At 35.2% G+C, this 16671-nt stretch overlaps 1 long non-coding RNA gene across 1 annotated transcript; it reads right to left on the bottom strand.

Moving 5' to 3' along the window:
• Positions 1–1132: 1132 nt before the first annotated feature.
• LOC140836198 (uncharacterized) lies at positions 1133–1810 on the bottom strand. The gene is made up of 2 exons (XR_012119019.1): positions 1545–1810; positions 1133–1441 (listed from the first exon to the last, which is right to left on the bottom strand). It is a non-coding gene; the product is annotated as an uncharacterized lncRNA (long non-coding RNA).
• Positions 1811–16671: the final 14861 nt, after the last annotated feature.

Here is a 16671-nt window from a genome sequence, read left to right as displayed (position 1 = left end):
AGAAAAGAATGATGGAAAAAAGTTATCATGTAGGATACACAACTAAGTTATTATGAGTTAATTAAAATAAGATTCATAGTAGTTGTGATATTTTTACTATAAATAAATGTTATTGAAATAATTATTAACTTTACCAGATTGATTCCTTAAAAATAGTTAAGAAATTTTTTTTTTCTTTGCACTGTTCAGAATATTATATAAATTTTAAACCTAGTAATGTTTGAGTGAGAGTAAAAAATATTATTGTGTTTACAACAAAGATGGAGAAAAGGTAATTATATAAGATAGATAGGGTTTGGTGGGACAAACAAAGAAAAAGAAGGTACGAAACGAAGCTTACCTTTTATTAAACCTTGAAAGTCAAATTTTTTTAGAAAAAATCTATAGTACTTGTATATTACAATAGATAATACAATAGAGAAAGCTAGGCAAGAATTGGCTTAAATTGTAATCATAGAGAAAGCCAACCAGTATCACCTAATTAATTTGATCTGGTCAACCTCCTGAATAGCCACTGAATGATATCGTGCCAAAACTACCCAATTGAATGATATTGGGAGCGTTTGCAAGTAATGTCATCAAAGTGATATTGGGTGTAAAAAGTAATAGTAATTTAATTTGTTGGATAACTACCCTAGAGTTCTCTTGAAACGGACAGACACCAAAGGTATATTGTTCGAGGTTGTTTGGACAATTATGGGACATATTTTCAACCAAGTAAGGCGATTTTGATTAATTGTGATCCATTCTTTAGCCACATAAATTGAATAGATTATACGAAATTTGCAGCAATCTAGTTCCCTTGGATTTTTTGTCTTTAACATGTATTTTGATAAATTAAGATTATTACTTGATGTGTTTTTCATACAAAATATAATTGACGGTGTTGAAATTTCATATTATTTGTTTGATTGTGATATTAAGGTCTTGTTATTATGTAACATTATTCATATTCCAGTCACTCATATTACTGATAACAGATTCCTGTATAATACTTTTCGAGTCAGTGCGAAAAAATTGTACATTATACGGCAAATAAAAATACGGTTCAATGCCATATTTTTTTTCCAAAATGAAAAATAGTTAAAATAGAAGACAAAGTGGTGACGTATTTATCAAAATTGAAAATCTATAGCATGAAGAATAATAACATAAAAAACTTGAATCCACGGCCAATATTTTACTAACCCTAGATTTGAAAAATCTATTAAATTTTTCGCCAATGTGAATTCCCTATCAAATTGCAGATATTACATACCTCTGTGAGCAGCATCATTGTTGCATAAGAAACACAACAATTATTTCTCTCATTCTACCATCAACGGTAATGGTGATGTAAACATCTTTGCAGGTTAAATGGAGTCCCGGAACAAAATTTTCAGTTTCTTTTTGAAAGAAATATCCTCTTTCCTTTTATGGCGAATATATCACTGTTATCAAGCTGCAGCAGAGATTTAAACCAATAGAACCAAGTTTCAGAATTGTAATCAGGGAGAAATACAAATAACAATTCTAAGCAAGCAATATAACAGAGTAATTAATACCTTGTGTTTTAAGGAAGTAAGCGCCTATTCTGAAGAAATATTGGAGAATGTATAAGGTGAGTGTTCATCAATAGTTTCTTGAGCGTGCAGAGAGATGATTTGAAGGGGTAAATAGGAGAGGACCATGCAGAGAGAAGAAGATTTGTGAGGGTAAATCAGAGAGAATCGTGCAGAGAGTTGGTGGTTGGTTGGAGATGAGGAGTTATTTTGAGAGATAAATATGTTTGAAATGAAACAAAAGGATAAAAGGGGGAGAATCGTGCAGAGAGAAGGTGGTTGGTTGGAGATGAGGAGTTATTTTGAGGGATAATTTGAGAGATAAATATATTTGAAACGAAACAAAAGGATAAAATGGCAAAACAAAAGGGCAAAAGGGTAAACCAAAATTTGGTGTCCGCACTGGTAGTTATTAAGTGGGTCTCAGCTTTAATAAATAGTAGAGATATGGGTTAAAGGTAATGGGTCACCCATGAGGGCCGACCCGACCCGACCCGACCCGACCCAAACAATTCAAATTGGTAAATTGAATTTATGGAGGGAGTGGTTATTTTTCTAAATAACTTCCCTAATCCTACTCCACAATATTATTGATGATATACAAAGGGCCGAGACTTAGTTCTTCAAATTATTGAAACAAAATCATATCACAATTGTTAAGCATTTGGATTGTGAAATATCGATTCCATTCCGTTCGTGATTGGCGTCGTGACATTGAAGTGTATTAATATATTCGGAACAAAGTTAGTAATTCAACTACAAAGATCCTAAATCAAAGTATGAATTATACGATATTCGAGTTAGATTTTCCGTCATTGGTATCAGAGCATATGTTAGTTGATGTTCTAACTTATTTTCCAATTTATTAATTTGATTCGGAAGTTTTTTTGTTCATTAATTGAAAATGATGGGTCCAAACGAAAGTGAAACGATTGATCCAAACGAAAGTGAAACGATAGTGATATATTTGTTGTTTCAATTGAAAATTGATATTCGGTCATTGTGTTTTTCCAAAGGACAGAGAAAAAAATGAATGACTTCCGTATAAAATATATTTGTTGCAATATAGTCAAGCGGTGAATTTTTTTTAACTTGGATTGTAAAATATTGAATCTACTTCATCGAATCAATTCATGAAATTACCGCATGCACCACGTTTTCATCTTGCTTCATGGTGGCACGTTTTCATTTTTTTTAAAATGAACCACTGGACATTGGACATGACATGGTTATGTAAATATTACCTATATATTTTACATGCAAAAGTTAAAAATACGATGCTTCATGATTATGAATGTGAAGAGATTTACAAATTTTATTTGAGAAAATTGAATATTCTTTGTTCATATATAGATGAATGTGGGTCTGTCACCGTTTTAAAATGGTATATGTTGGTAACCATTTGAAAATGGTGCAATTTTTTTTGAAGTTTATGAATGGCATAGATAAATAAAATAAAAATTTTTTATGGCTACATGTGATCCATAATAAGAGTTTCATGTGTTTAATATCAAAAGATAGTTTGCCAATAATATTGAGAATGAGAGATTGTTATGATGTATGAAATTTTTTCATTTTGAATATTAAATATTAAGGTTGGTTTTTTGTATCCAATTTAACATTTCCTCTCATATTAAAGATATGGCAAGGATTAAACACACTCTAAGTATTCTCCAGGGAGCAGCTAAAGTTCAAAAAGCTCCTGAACGAATAGCAAATATCATATGTTTAAGCATTATAAAATGGATGCCACACACACCTTGCCTCAACATATTAAAGTTTGGGATAGCAAACGTTTATATCTTATGCATTTGGGTCATCACTTTGAACATGATATAATAGTTGGACTATTATGAGATTCTCTAACTGGACGTTGGAAGAGCATAATCGATGATATACTTAACCAAAGGGGATCAATGATCTACCTTGATGAGTTGAAGTCATCATTGATTAAGAGATGGGAGAAAGATGTTGAACTTGAGATGAAGAAGACATTATCTTTAAAGATAAATTCTGGAGTTCGTCTTTTGAAGTTCGCTCCATCAAATATGCTCTCGAAGAGAATGACCAAAATGATATCCCGCATGTGTAAACATAAAAAGAAATTAGATTTTCTTTAGAAAGATGACTTGTTATTATGTATGTTTATTTTAATCTTTAATATTTGAGCATATTATGTGACATATGTAATGTAGTGTGTGTTTTATCTATGTTTAAATAGAAGCATGCATGTATTATAAACTTTGATGTTAGTTTATTTTAATACATGTTTATCTACATATGTTTATTTGGAATTTATTGATATTTTCCAAATTAAGTGGGAGTTTTTTAGGTTGGAAGATTTTGAGTTATTGTGGGGACCCGGACGCTAATCAAGTCCTTAATCATCATTGGGACTAATTAATCAATTTATAAAACAGGGTCTAAAAATTTTTCTTTTTAAATTGCGGAACGTAGTGAAATAAAACATATATACATCTCAGTATATAAAATACAAATCCTGTATTACAAAGCATTTATTCAAACTAGAGTTTAACATCTAATATCAAGTGTTCAAACCCTATCTCAGATCAAAGTCCGAAGTCTCCACTCTAACTCGATCTCTCCTCATCTCCTCGACCCTGAACCTGTCCCACCTGTTGTCAAGTACACATACAGACAAGACAACAGCCGGATAAACCGGTGAGAATAACTCCCAGTATAAATCAATAAAACATGCAATCATATAAACAAATACAAAACATGTAATCAGGTATCAACAACATGTAACACATCTGAAACATAATCAATAGCACACTGTCAACAATACTCGTAGCTACAAAATTCAGACTAGACGCAATCCTAATCTAGGGATCCCGGTTCCAGACGTCGGTCTGCATATATCGACTAACAGTAATAGAAAAGACTCCAGTTCTATCCACACCGATATCGATTAACAGTAATAGAAAAGACTCCAGTTCTATCCACACCGATACAGTATCGATTAACAGTAATAGACGAAACCCTTATTCTATTCACATTGATATATTATCGATTATCAGTAATAGAGCAAGCCCTGATTCTATTCACATTGATTTGATATCGATTACCAGTAATAGAACAAAGTCCGATTCTATCCACATCGATATAACATCGATTAACAGTAATAGAAGGAACGATGAATCTATCCACATCGATATAATATCAATCAACAGTAATAGAATAAGCTATACATCTATCCACATCGATGTAATATCAACTAACAGTAATAGAAGAAGTTATCAGTCTACCCACATCGATAATCCATCATCTAATGACAGACTTTGGCACTACCGTCAATACACCATCTTATGACATCGTGCAATGTGCCCGTGGCGATCCCACCACTAACGGCACTTCTGTCATAAGATTACTCTTCTAATACCTGTAATCTATAACTCAAGAAAACAAGTATATCAATCAATCAATGCAAATATCAATGCAATAAAGTAAAGTATGTGATTTAGGGAAACCCAAGTCTAAACCGACTCAAGTCCATCTCCCGATACCACATTGACTTATACCTTTGTCCTCATGATCTGATGAAGACGAAGTCTCAAATTCACGTCTGTCCATATCAATCTGAAATCACAATATTGAATAGGATGTGTCAATCTACAGCTCAATTCAAAGCCTGTTCTGATCAATATCGAATCAAGACACAATCCAATCCATATCGACAATATCACGATATAATCACAATCAACACTGAGTCTGATCAATATCAATTCACTGATGTTTCGACGGTATAATAATACAATCCCAGTAACCCCGTCAATCCCAACATCACAGATATAATACAGAACTCAAAATCAATATCAATACTAAATTCTATATCAATTCTGTACAATCCCGCAATCCCGGCAATACAATATCAGTACAAGCAATTCAACAACTCATCTAATCCCAATCTGGTTAATATCAATATATCCAGTGATACAATACAAATCAGATATTAATTCCAGTATCACAAAATCAACAATACCCTGATTCTGATATCAATTCAGTATATTACAATCGAATAAACTCTGAAAATTCATAACAATTCTATACACAGTCCGTTCTTCAATCTGACTTCAGATATACGATGTCTACTGTGTCAAGAACATCATATCTAACTCCTATTCAATTTAGACAATATCATAAATTCAAAACATGTCTAAACGTAGCAAAACTTACGTCCAGTTGTAGTCTATGTTGATAGGAACTCGGTACTGAAGTCGGATTTAAAATCTAACGGGCGGATCACTCGAAAATCACGATTATAACCCTCGAAGAAAACTTGAAACTCTCTGCCCTCGATTCTTCTTTTTTTCTTTCTGAATTCAAAGATTGATATGTATATATATATATATATATATATATATATATATATATATATATATATATATATATATATATATATATATATATATATACACACGTAGCATTTCGAGAGACCAAATGGCAACTTTTCCTATTGCATGCCGCGCGCTCGGGCGGTAAGAAAGTACCGCTCGGGCGCGGCATTTTCTGTCCGGTTTCTAACTTATTATCCATTGGCGCTCGGGCGGTAACTTTCTACCGCTCGGGCGCCACATGTTCTGTCCCAAACTTCTTCTTGTGGGACGCTGGCGCTCGGGCGGTCCTTTTCTACCGCTCGAGCGCCGAAGGTTCTGTCCAACTTCTTGGCTAACCATGCCACGACGCCCGGCCTCGTCATTTGAGTTCTTATAACCTCCATTATGTCAATTAATCAACGTCTGATTACAATACTTAAATCTCGGGCATTACATTTCTCCCCCTCTTAGATCTGAGTTCGTCCTCGAACTCGCCAATAATCTATTCAGATATCTCAGAAGAAATGTATAACAGAGTTTAAACCAAAACTCAAATATCTGATTCCGGTCTGGAATAAGAATTTACTAAGTATAACGTCATAATACTTCTTTAATCCTTCTGACAGAATCAATCTCGCATTACTGGTTATATGACATTCGTGTAAACCGATCGACAGCTCATCACATATCAGTACCATCAGCTGTTATCAAATCTGTTTATTTCAAGCAAAGACATATACAATCTTTAGCTTCAAATACCAATTGTCATCATCCGATGTTGGTTGCTTCAGTCTGTCCATTCTGAACTGTCTTAATAACTATTGTCATACCGTAGTTCATTTAGTGACAATAAGTCATAACATCTAGTGCTAACATCCAGCACTAAAGCTGTACCAACATCTTCCAATATCTGGCTAGTACATTCTGACTATCTATCAATCTGTGAATAATCTGCAAAATAACTTATGGTAGGGTCTGCCATAATTGCAAACTTACTCAAAATCACAATCTGATATAGGCTACTTCTACATTCTAGTCACTCTGACTATGCTCTGACATCAATCTGTGTCATTTGGTTCTGTTTGTACATCATCTTGTACAAACTAATAGATATAGATTGAACAATCTGTCAATCATAATCATATTATATCACAATCTGGAAAATATTGGGATAATCTCATTACGAAATTCATCGAAATATACTCCCCATGTCGAATCAGAAATATACTAAGTCTGTAATAACTCTTCTGATTTCTCTCTTTATGTCTTCTCTGTTAGCGATTCAGACATATCAGTACAATTTCTGCTAACATTTTTTTGTACAAATTCTGTCACGACTGATCTAATCTGTCTATATCAACTCTATCTGTTCGAATACCATACATTCTCAATCATCAAATTGAAAACTGAATCCACTACGGTACATTTCTGACCCTATCTGTGATTTCAGATTCGAACTATTTGATACAAACAAATCAATTAATAACATAAATGAAAGAAAATATACCTACCTGGTATTCGGCTCTGACTATCTATATCAAGCTTTGTTGTACAATTCTGACACATCTGACATCACAAGATAATCAGTCTCATACAAAATGCAAAATCACATATCTGTTTCTCTGACCGATACTCTGCTCTGATTATCGAAATGCCGTTCTGACCACTCTGCTCACGTTTCGGAACTGCTGAAATTCTCGAATTCATTTCTGATACAAGCTGAACTGTATATACTCTCAACGGTTCATAAAATCTGTATCAATACTGATTCAGAATAACCATAATCTATACTAATCTAGTAAATATATAGGATTGTAAGTTCTAACAATACTATCGATTCTGAGAAATCAATCAGATCTTCATGCCATACTGATCAACTGCTATATATCATCTGCAAATATAATATGCTCCCCAAACAATACAATCTGTAGAAAATACTGATCTAGAAGCAATAATTCTCAAGTAATTTGAAATACAATCATATCAGATAATATGTCAACTCATATAATATCAATCTCTGACAATTCTAACATTTCTGACTGTCTGATCGTTCTGATATCGGTATCTGATCAGTCACTGATCACAATATCAACTGTCTTAAAATCAATCAGTATACTAACATCAGATATCATCTATTCTGAATACAATCTGTTTCAACAAAATACATATCTGAACAATTTCTGTATACAAGAATCATAATTCTCAGAATATTTAATATGATCTTTCAAATATTCTTTCAATTCATTTTGTATTATTCTGTATAGTCAATACCATTCTGTACTAAATCTACTATACAAACAATACCTGATCTCAATTCAATTCTGAAATTTATCTTTCTGATATAAAGCAAATCTGCAATCTTATCTGAAAATTCATCAGTCAACTCGTATACCATTGGCAAATCTACCTATGCTAGGCTCGATTCCAGTACATCTACTGATTACATAAGGATACCATCTGTTCCTTTCTGTAATAATCGAGTCATATACAATCTGAGTATCACAAGAGTTCTGAATCTAGAATTCTTACCGTGAAATCTCTACTCATCAACCATATCTGGTCTGAATCTTATATTCTAGTTCTGTACTTGTTTAGCATATTAATATCAATAATGCAATCAAATCTGAAAACACAAGTACATCATCATCTAATTCAATCTCATTCTCATCTTACTGTAGTTTACAATATTTCACAGAAATCTCTGATATAAATCTTTCTTTCCTAACACAAGGAAATTAATACTACAGTACTACCAGACTCAACAGGTACAACATATCTCAATGAAATTCTTTCAAAAATACTCATAACCAATGCATTAGTATATATCAATACATATGCAACATATCATAGAGTAACAGTACCTGCCACTATATCATCAAGTGTCTCCTGAGGCTGTTCTTCGATCACCATATCCCGATGGTCCTGCTCCCTGAAATCTTCGGGAACCTCTCTGGGAACAAATTCTAGCAAAATGTCCCGGCTGTCTACAGATACGGCAACTACCAGTCACTACCTGGCATTGCTCTGTGGAATGTCTTCCTCCGCAAGTTCTGCAATACACTCCGGTATAACTCGGACTGGAACCACTTGAGCTGGAGGAACCACTCCCCAACTTCTTGAATGACTTCTTTCGAGCTTTCAACAAATCTTGTTTTCCACTCGTGCTGCCACGATCAAATCGGAGAGGGGATTGCTGTGTCTGGGATTGCTTCACACACAACCTCCCTAGCTGTCTAATCAGACTCGCCTCAGCTCTCTTCGCTCTACTCAAGATATCCGCAAAATGGTAAGGTCGCTGTATATTCATCAATGCAACTATCTCCGAGTTCAACCCTCTGATGAACTGATTCACTACAGCTTCATCATTCCCAGCCAAATAAGGAGCAAAACGCAGTAGAGTAGAGAATTTAGCAATATATTGGTCAATATTCAGCTGCCCTTGGCTCAAATTCTCAAACTCTAATTTCTTGTCCTCTCGGTACGAAGCTGAGAAAAATCTTCGATAGAATTCAGTTCTGAATATTTCCCACGACATCACTGTACCTCTCTGTGCCCACATTCTTCTACTGGTAATCCACCAACTCCTGTCGGCTTCTCGTAACTGATAAGGCACCATTTTAACCCTCTGTTCATCTGTACAGTTAAGTAAATCGAACAAGATTTCTATATCATCAAACCAGTTCTGACAATCTTCAGATGTCTCGATACCACTCAGAATCGGCGGCTGAAATAACTGAAATTCTGTCAACTTTACTTCCATCTGAGTTTCTGATGCATCTATCTGTTCAGATGAAGTACTACCTCTTTCTGGAATTCTCCGAGGCGGTATATCTGATTACCAAAACATTAGTAACCCAAATACAACAAATCTGTTGCAATCTTTCTCTGATCATCTTACTGCTGATCATGAATCAGATCTGATTCATACTCAATAATACACAATACCAATTCACATCAGAACATCAGGTAACAGGTATTTTTAAAGCAGTAAACATAATGTCAATGCTAGCATACACAATGTCAGTCAACATTATAATAAATCTCATGCTAGCAATCACATGCAAGGTAAGAATATTCAATCTACCCCGCTCATCCTTTTCTCTTTCTCAGTCTAAAGGATCTATCGCTCTGATAATCTCAGTCTAAGGAACTATCGCTCTGATACCACCTGTTGTGGGGACCCGGACGCTAATCAAGTCCTTAATCATCATTGGGACTAATTAATCAATTTATAAAACAGGGTCTAAAAATTTTTCTTTTTAAATTGCGGAACGTAGTGAAATAAAACATATGTACATCTCAGTATATAAAATACAAATCCTGTATTACAAAGCATTTATTCAAACTAGAGTTTAACATCTAATATCAAGTGTTCAAACCCTATCTCAGATCAAAGTCCGAAGTCTCCACTCTAACTCGATCTCTCCTCATCTCCTCGACCCTGAACCTGTCCCACCTGTTGTCAAGTACACATACAGACAAGACAACAGCCGGATAAACCGGTGAGAATAACTCCCAGTATAAATCAATGAAACATGCAATCATATAAACAAATATAAAACATGTAATCAGGTATCAACAATATGTAACACATCTGAAACATAATCAATAGCACACTGTCAACAATACTCGTAGCTACAAAATTCAGACTAGACGCAATCCTAGTCTAGGGATCCCGGTTCCAGACGTCGGTCTGCATATATCGACTAACAGTAATAGAAAAGACTCCAGTTCTATCCACACCGATATCGATTAACAGTAATAGAAAAGACTCCAGTTCTATCCACACCGATACAGTATCGATTAACAGTAATAGACGAAACCCTTATTCTATTCACATTGATATATTATCGATTATCAGTAATAGAGCAAGCCCTGATTCTATTCACATTGATTTGATATCGATTACCAGTAATAGAACAAAGTCCGATTCTATCCACATCGATATAACATCGATTAACAGTAATAGAAGGAACGATGAATCTATCCACATCGATATAATATCAATCAACAGTAATAGAATAAGCTATACATCTATCCACATCGATGTAATATCAACTAACAGTAATAGAAGAAGTTATCAGTCTACCCACATCGATAATCCATCATCTAATGACAGACTTTGGCACTACCGCCAATACACCATCTTATGACATCGTGCAATGTGCCCGTGGCGATCCCACCACTAACGGCACTTCTGTCATAAGATTACTCTTCTAATACCTGTAATCTATAACTCAAGAAAACAAGTATATCAATCAATCAATCAATGCAAATATCAATGCAATAAAGTAAAGTATGTGATTTAGGGAAACCCAAGTCTAAACCGACTCAAGTCCATCTCCCGATACCACATTGACTTATACCTTTGTCCTCATGATCTGATGAAGACGAAGTCTCAAATTCACGTCTGTCCATATCAATCTGAAATCACAATATTGAATAGGCTGTGTCAATCTACAGCTCAATTCAAAGCCTGTTCTGATCAATATCGAATCAAGACACAATCCAATCCATATCGACAATATCACGATATAATCACAATCAACACTGAGTCTGATCAATATCAATTCACTGATGTTTCGACGGTATAATAATACAATCCCAGTAACCCCGTCAATCCCAACATCACATATATAATACAGAACTCATAATCAATATCAATACGAAATTCTATATCAATTCTGTACAATCCCGCAATCTCGGCAATGCAATATCAGTACAAGCAATTCAACAACTCATCTAATCCCAATCTGGTTAATATCAATATATCCAGTGATACAATACAAATCAGATATTAATTCCAGTATCACAAAATCAACAATACCCTGATTCTGATATCAATTCAGTATATTACAATCGAATAAACTCTGAAAATTCATAACAATTCTATACACAGTCCGTTCTTCAATCTGACTTCAGATATACGATGTCTACTGTGTCAAGAACATCATATCTAACTCCTATTCAATTTAGACAATATCATAAATTCAAAACATGTCTAAACGTAGCAAAACTTACGTCCAGTTGTAGTCTACGTTGATAGGAACTCGGTACTGAAGTCGGATTTAAAATCTAACGGGTGGATCACTCGAAAATCACGATTATAACCCTCGAAGAAAACTTGAAACTCTCTGCCCTCGATTCTTCTTTTTTTCTTTCTGAATTCAAAGATTGATATGTGTATATATATATATATATATATATATATATATATATATATATATATATATATATATACACGTAGCATTTCGAGAGACCAAATGGAAACTTTTCTTATTGCATGCCGCGCGCTCGGGCGGTAAGAAAGTACCGCTCGGGCGCGGCACTTTCTGTCCGGTTTCTAACTTATTATCCATTGGCGCTCGGGCGGTAACTTTCTACCGCTCGGGCGCCACATGTTCTGTCCCAAACTTCTTCTTGTGGGACGCTGGCGCTCGGGCGGTCCTTTTCTACCGCTCGAGCGCCGAAGGTTCTGTCCAACTTCTTGGCTAACCATGCCACGACGCCCGGCCTCGTCATTTGAGTTTTTATAACCTCCATTATGTCAATTAATCCACGTCTGATTACAATACTTAAATCTCGGGCATTACAGTTATTCTCACCTAAAATCAATTGATATTTTTTTTGTTACTTAGAAATTAAATTAATAATGATGCAACATTAGGATTGTGGATGATGATTGGGAACTTAGTGAACTTTCGAGTCTATGCCTTATGTTAATTCGTTATAGATGATAATTTTAAGTACAAAACCAAAGTGTACATTTAATGAGCATTAACATGTGTTATCACCTCTAAAATAAACAGACCATGGCATCAAAATCTATCATTATTGATCTCAACAAGGGTGACAAACTGAATGGTGACAACTATGATACTTGGCGCCATAAGATTGGGTATGTGCTTGATGAGCAAGATGCCTTAGAAGGTATCAACCAAGTCATGCAGTATCCCGGTGTGGGTAACACTGCTCAGCAGAGGAGAGATCAGGAAGCTTACCAGGCATGGAAAAAGAAAGATTCCACTGCTCGTGAAATACTGGTAATTTCTGTGATTGATGATCTCATTCATGAATGTGAACAACATCTCACTGCTCATGACATTTGGGAGTACCTAAGAGAGAAATATGGAGGTACTACTGTCACTTGTCTGAGGCAATTGACTATCAAGTTTGACACTTACAAGAAACAGGCTGATCACAGCATCAAACAACATTTGAGAACTATGTCAAACATGATACGTGAATTGACTTCAGCTGGTCATATCCTTTCTGATAAGCAACAAGTTCAAGCTTTGATTGGATCTCTTCCTGAAAAGTGGGAGCATCTGAAAGTCAATCTGACTCACAATGATAGCATTAAGACTTTCTCTGATGCTGCTCGACATGTTGAGCTTGAGGATGAGCGGCTTGGTGTTGCTAAGTCCATAGCAAGTGCTTTTGTGGCTGAATCTAGTTCCAAGAAATCTTCGGGCTTTAAACGCTTTAAGAACTGGAAGAAAAACTGGAAAGGGAAGAATGTTATGGAAGGGTCTAAGAAGAACAACTTCAAGCCAAACCAAAAGAACAAGCGTAAGAGGTTTGGGAAGAAGAAAAATAAGAGCAAAATGAAGTGCTTCAATTGCCAAGCATTTGGTCATTTCGCTCGTGAGTGCCCTGAGCCTAAAAAGATAGCACTTACTAACACTTTTGTGAGTACTATATGTGTCTCCAGTACTGTTTTACTAACTGAATCTTATCCTGTGTGGATTGTAGACTCAGGAGCAACAGACATGTAACTAGAGATCGTGAAGCATTTGTAGATTTTCGTCGAGTTCCTTGTGGCACGAGATGGATATATGTAGGAAATAATGCGAAAGTAGAAGTCAGAGGCATCGGTACTTGCAAACTAGAGTTGCATGGTGGCCGGACTATTATCTTACATGATGTCCTCTATGCACCAGAGATTCGACGAAATCTAGTATACGTTGTTGTTCTTTTAGGACTAGGATTCAGTTTGAACTTTAGTTGTGATCTTGTTCGTATTTACTATGGCAATATGTATTGTGGTCGTGGACATATTAAGAATGGTTTTATCGTGCTGGATTGTGACAGACAAATGTTTAACTATTATGTTGATCGTTGTGTTTCGTTAAATGTTTGTTCATCTAGTAATGCAAATGTGGATGCTTACACTTGGCATGCTAGACTAGGTCACATTGGAAAAGACAGGATGAATCGACAAATCAAAGCAGAACTTTTAGGTTCTCTGTCTAAACTTGATTTGTTGGATTGTGAACACTGTCTTGCTGGTAAAATGACTCGAAAACCATTTGGAAAAGCAATTATGGCAGAATTTCCATTGCAATTGATTCATTCAGACATATGTGGTTCAATGAATGTGAAGGCTAGACATGGAGCTTCTTACTTCATTACATTTGTAGATGATTTCACTCGTTATGGTCATATCTATTTGATTTCACATAAATCTGAAGCATTAGAATGTTTTAGACGTTATGCAAATGAAGTAGAAAATCAAATGGATAAGACAATAAGGGCCTTGAGAACTGACAGAGGCCGTGAATATCTATCTGATCAATTCAAGGATCTATGTAATGAAAAGGGCATAATTAGACAATTGACCATTCCTTACACACCTTAGCAAAATGGTATTGCTGAAAGAAGGAATAGAACATTGTTAGACATGACAAGGTCCATGATGGCGCAAGCTAATTTGCCTATTTCCTTTTGGGGAGATGCTTTATTAACTGCGGCCTATATACTAAACAAGGTGCCTTCAAAGTCAGTTCCTTCCACGCCTTATAAACTATGGTCTGGTAGAAAACCAGACCTAAGTAACCTTATTCCTTGGGGGTCAGCTGCATATATTTATGACTCAACAAGTAAATATGAAAAGTTGGGTCCTCGAGGAAAGAAATGCATTTTTGTAAGATACTCTGAGCATTCTAAATGTTACGTGTTCATTGGTGAACAAGAAGATGGAAGCATTACTGAAATTGAATCACGAAATGTAAAATTTCTGGAGAATGATTTTCCTAAGAAAGGTGAAATAAAGGGGAATGAACCTTAATTTGAGTTATCTAATTCAGATAATGAGTTGTTGCCAAATGAATCATCAAAAGCTCAAGTAGATGACTCGAGAAATCATGATAACGATGATTCATTTGATCCGAATGGGATTAATTCCAATGGGAACAATCATGATTACAATGGTTCATGTGATCCTAGTGGGAGCAATCCTGATCATTTTTGATTCATCTGATCTCCAACTTCGAAAGAGTAATAGGAAAGGTATGTGTTGGAACTTTATAAGTTCGCAATCTTGATTTTGATGTTAACAAAACTGTTATTGGGTTTCTAACATATTTACTCAAGTGTGAAGTTGCAAACACAAGAAGCTAGCTGAAACTGAATTTTGCAAAAACTGAATTTATGGCGAGTTTCGGTATTTTGATGATATCTCTCAACTAGATTATCCAAATGAAACTGAACCAGCTGAAGACCAGTTGAACCAGTCCAACTGAACCAGACCAACTGAACCAGTCCGACTGAATGACCAGTTGAGTTGACCAGAGTTTACCAGTTGACCAGTCGGGAAAATGCCCAGCAAGCTGAATTTGACCGTTGCAATCTCGGAAACAGTACAGAAACTTTTCAAACGGTCATATTCTTGTGTCTAACGTATATATCAGTGTTGGAGCCTATAAATACAACATCTTGAAGATCAAACAAGAGCTTTGGAAGAGGATTCAAAGCATGGGCAGCTAGCATGAAGAAATCAGCTAGTTGAGAGCACAAGCCCTTGTGTGAGGATACACTTGAGATATACACTGTAAATGATAAATTCCTCACACACAATCACTCACACATATACAAGAGAGTTGAAGTTCAAAGAATTAGTTGAGTGAGTCTTGCACAAAGACGTAAAACTTGTGTATGTAGTCTTTGTATATGAGACATTAAATAATATGCTGATTGTGAGGTGCTGCCTACAATCTTGAGTGCTAGGAGTTCTAGTTGGGTACTGCCCTTCCGGAATGGGTTTGTACAAGTAGTTGTATAAATCAAAGTCTTCTAGTGGATCCTTCCCAAGGGGAAGAATGGGTGACGTAGGAGTGTTGAAATCTCCGAACATCCATAAAAAAATTCGTGTCTATTTGTTTATTGCATTTATTTATCATCTCCACTGTTTTTAAATATGCATTGTTGAAGCATTTTTTTTTTGTGTTCTTCAAATACCAAAATATTGTACACCAAGTGTTTGATAAAATGCTTCAACTGAAATATTTTTACTCATTCAACTTGTATATATTTTAAATACTTTACAAAATATTTAATCGGTTTCTACGAAGGATTATTTCGAGTATCTTCCGCTTGGTTTTTTTAACCAAACATGATTTAATTCATCGGTGTTCAATATTTCAAGAACCGAGCTATTGTAGCTCAACGATTACCCCCCTAACCGATCCTATCAATTGGTATCAGAGCGGGTGTTTTTGAAAGAACATTGAAACTGATTTTGATGTTTAAAATTCGAAATTTCAGATTTTTTACACATATATATGCAAAACTGAATTTTCGCGCAGCTTGTAGCGACAATGGGAAAAATGGCATATCTCCTAGCTCGAGTGTCCAAATGACAAACCGCTTTTTGCGTTGCAAACTAGACTCGTAGAGGTTTACAGCGGTATAAAATTTACAGCCTAATTATGCACGAGAAAATACAGTTTATTTGTTGAAGACAGAGTGTTGGAACTTTTCAAGTTCGCAATCTTGATTTTGATGTTAACAAA

Source organism: Primulina eburnea, chromosome 7 (assembly GCF_022965805.1).
Source record: "Primulina eburnea isolate SZY01 chromosome 7, ASM2296580v1, whole genome shotgun sequence".
Classification (NCBI taxonomy): domain Eukaryota; kingdom Viridiplantae; phylum Streptophyta; class Magnoliopsida; order Lamiales; family Gesneriaceae; genus Primulina; species Primulina eburnea.
The sequence above is the reverse complement of the archived record's forward strand: the minus strand, read 5'-3'. Positions and strand labels throughout refer to the sequence as shown.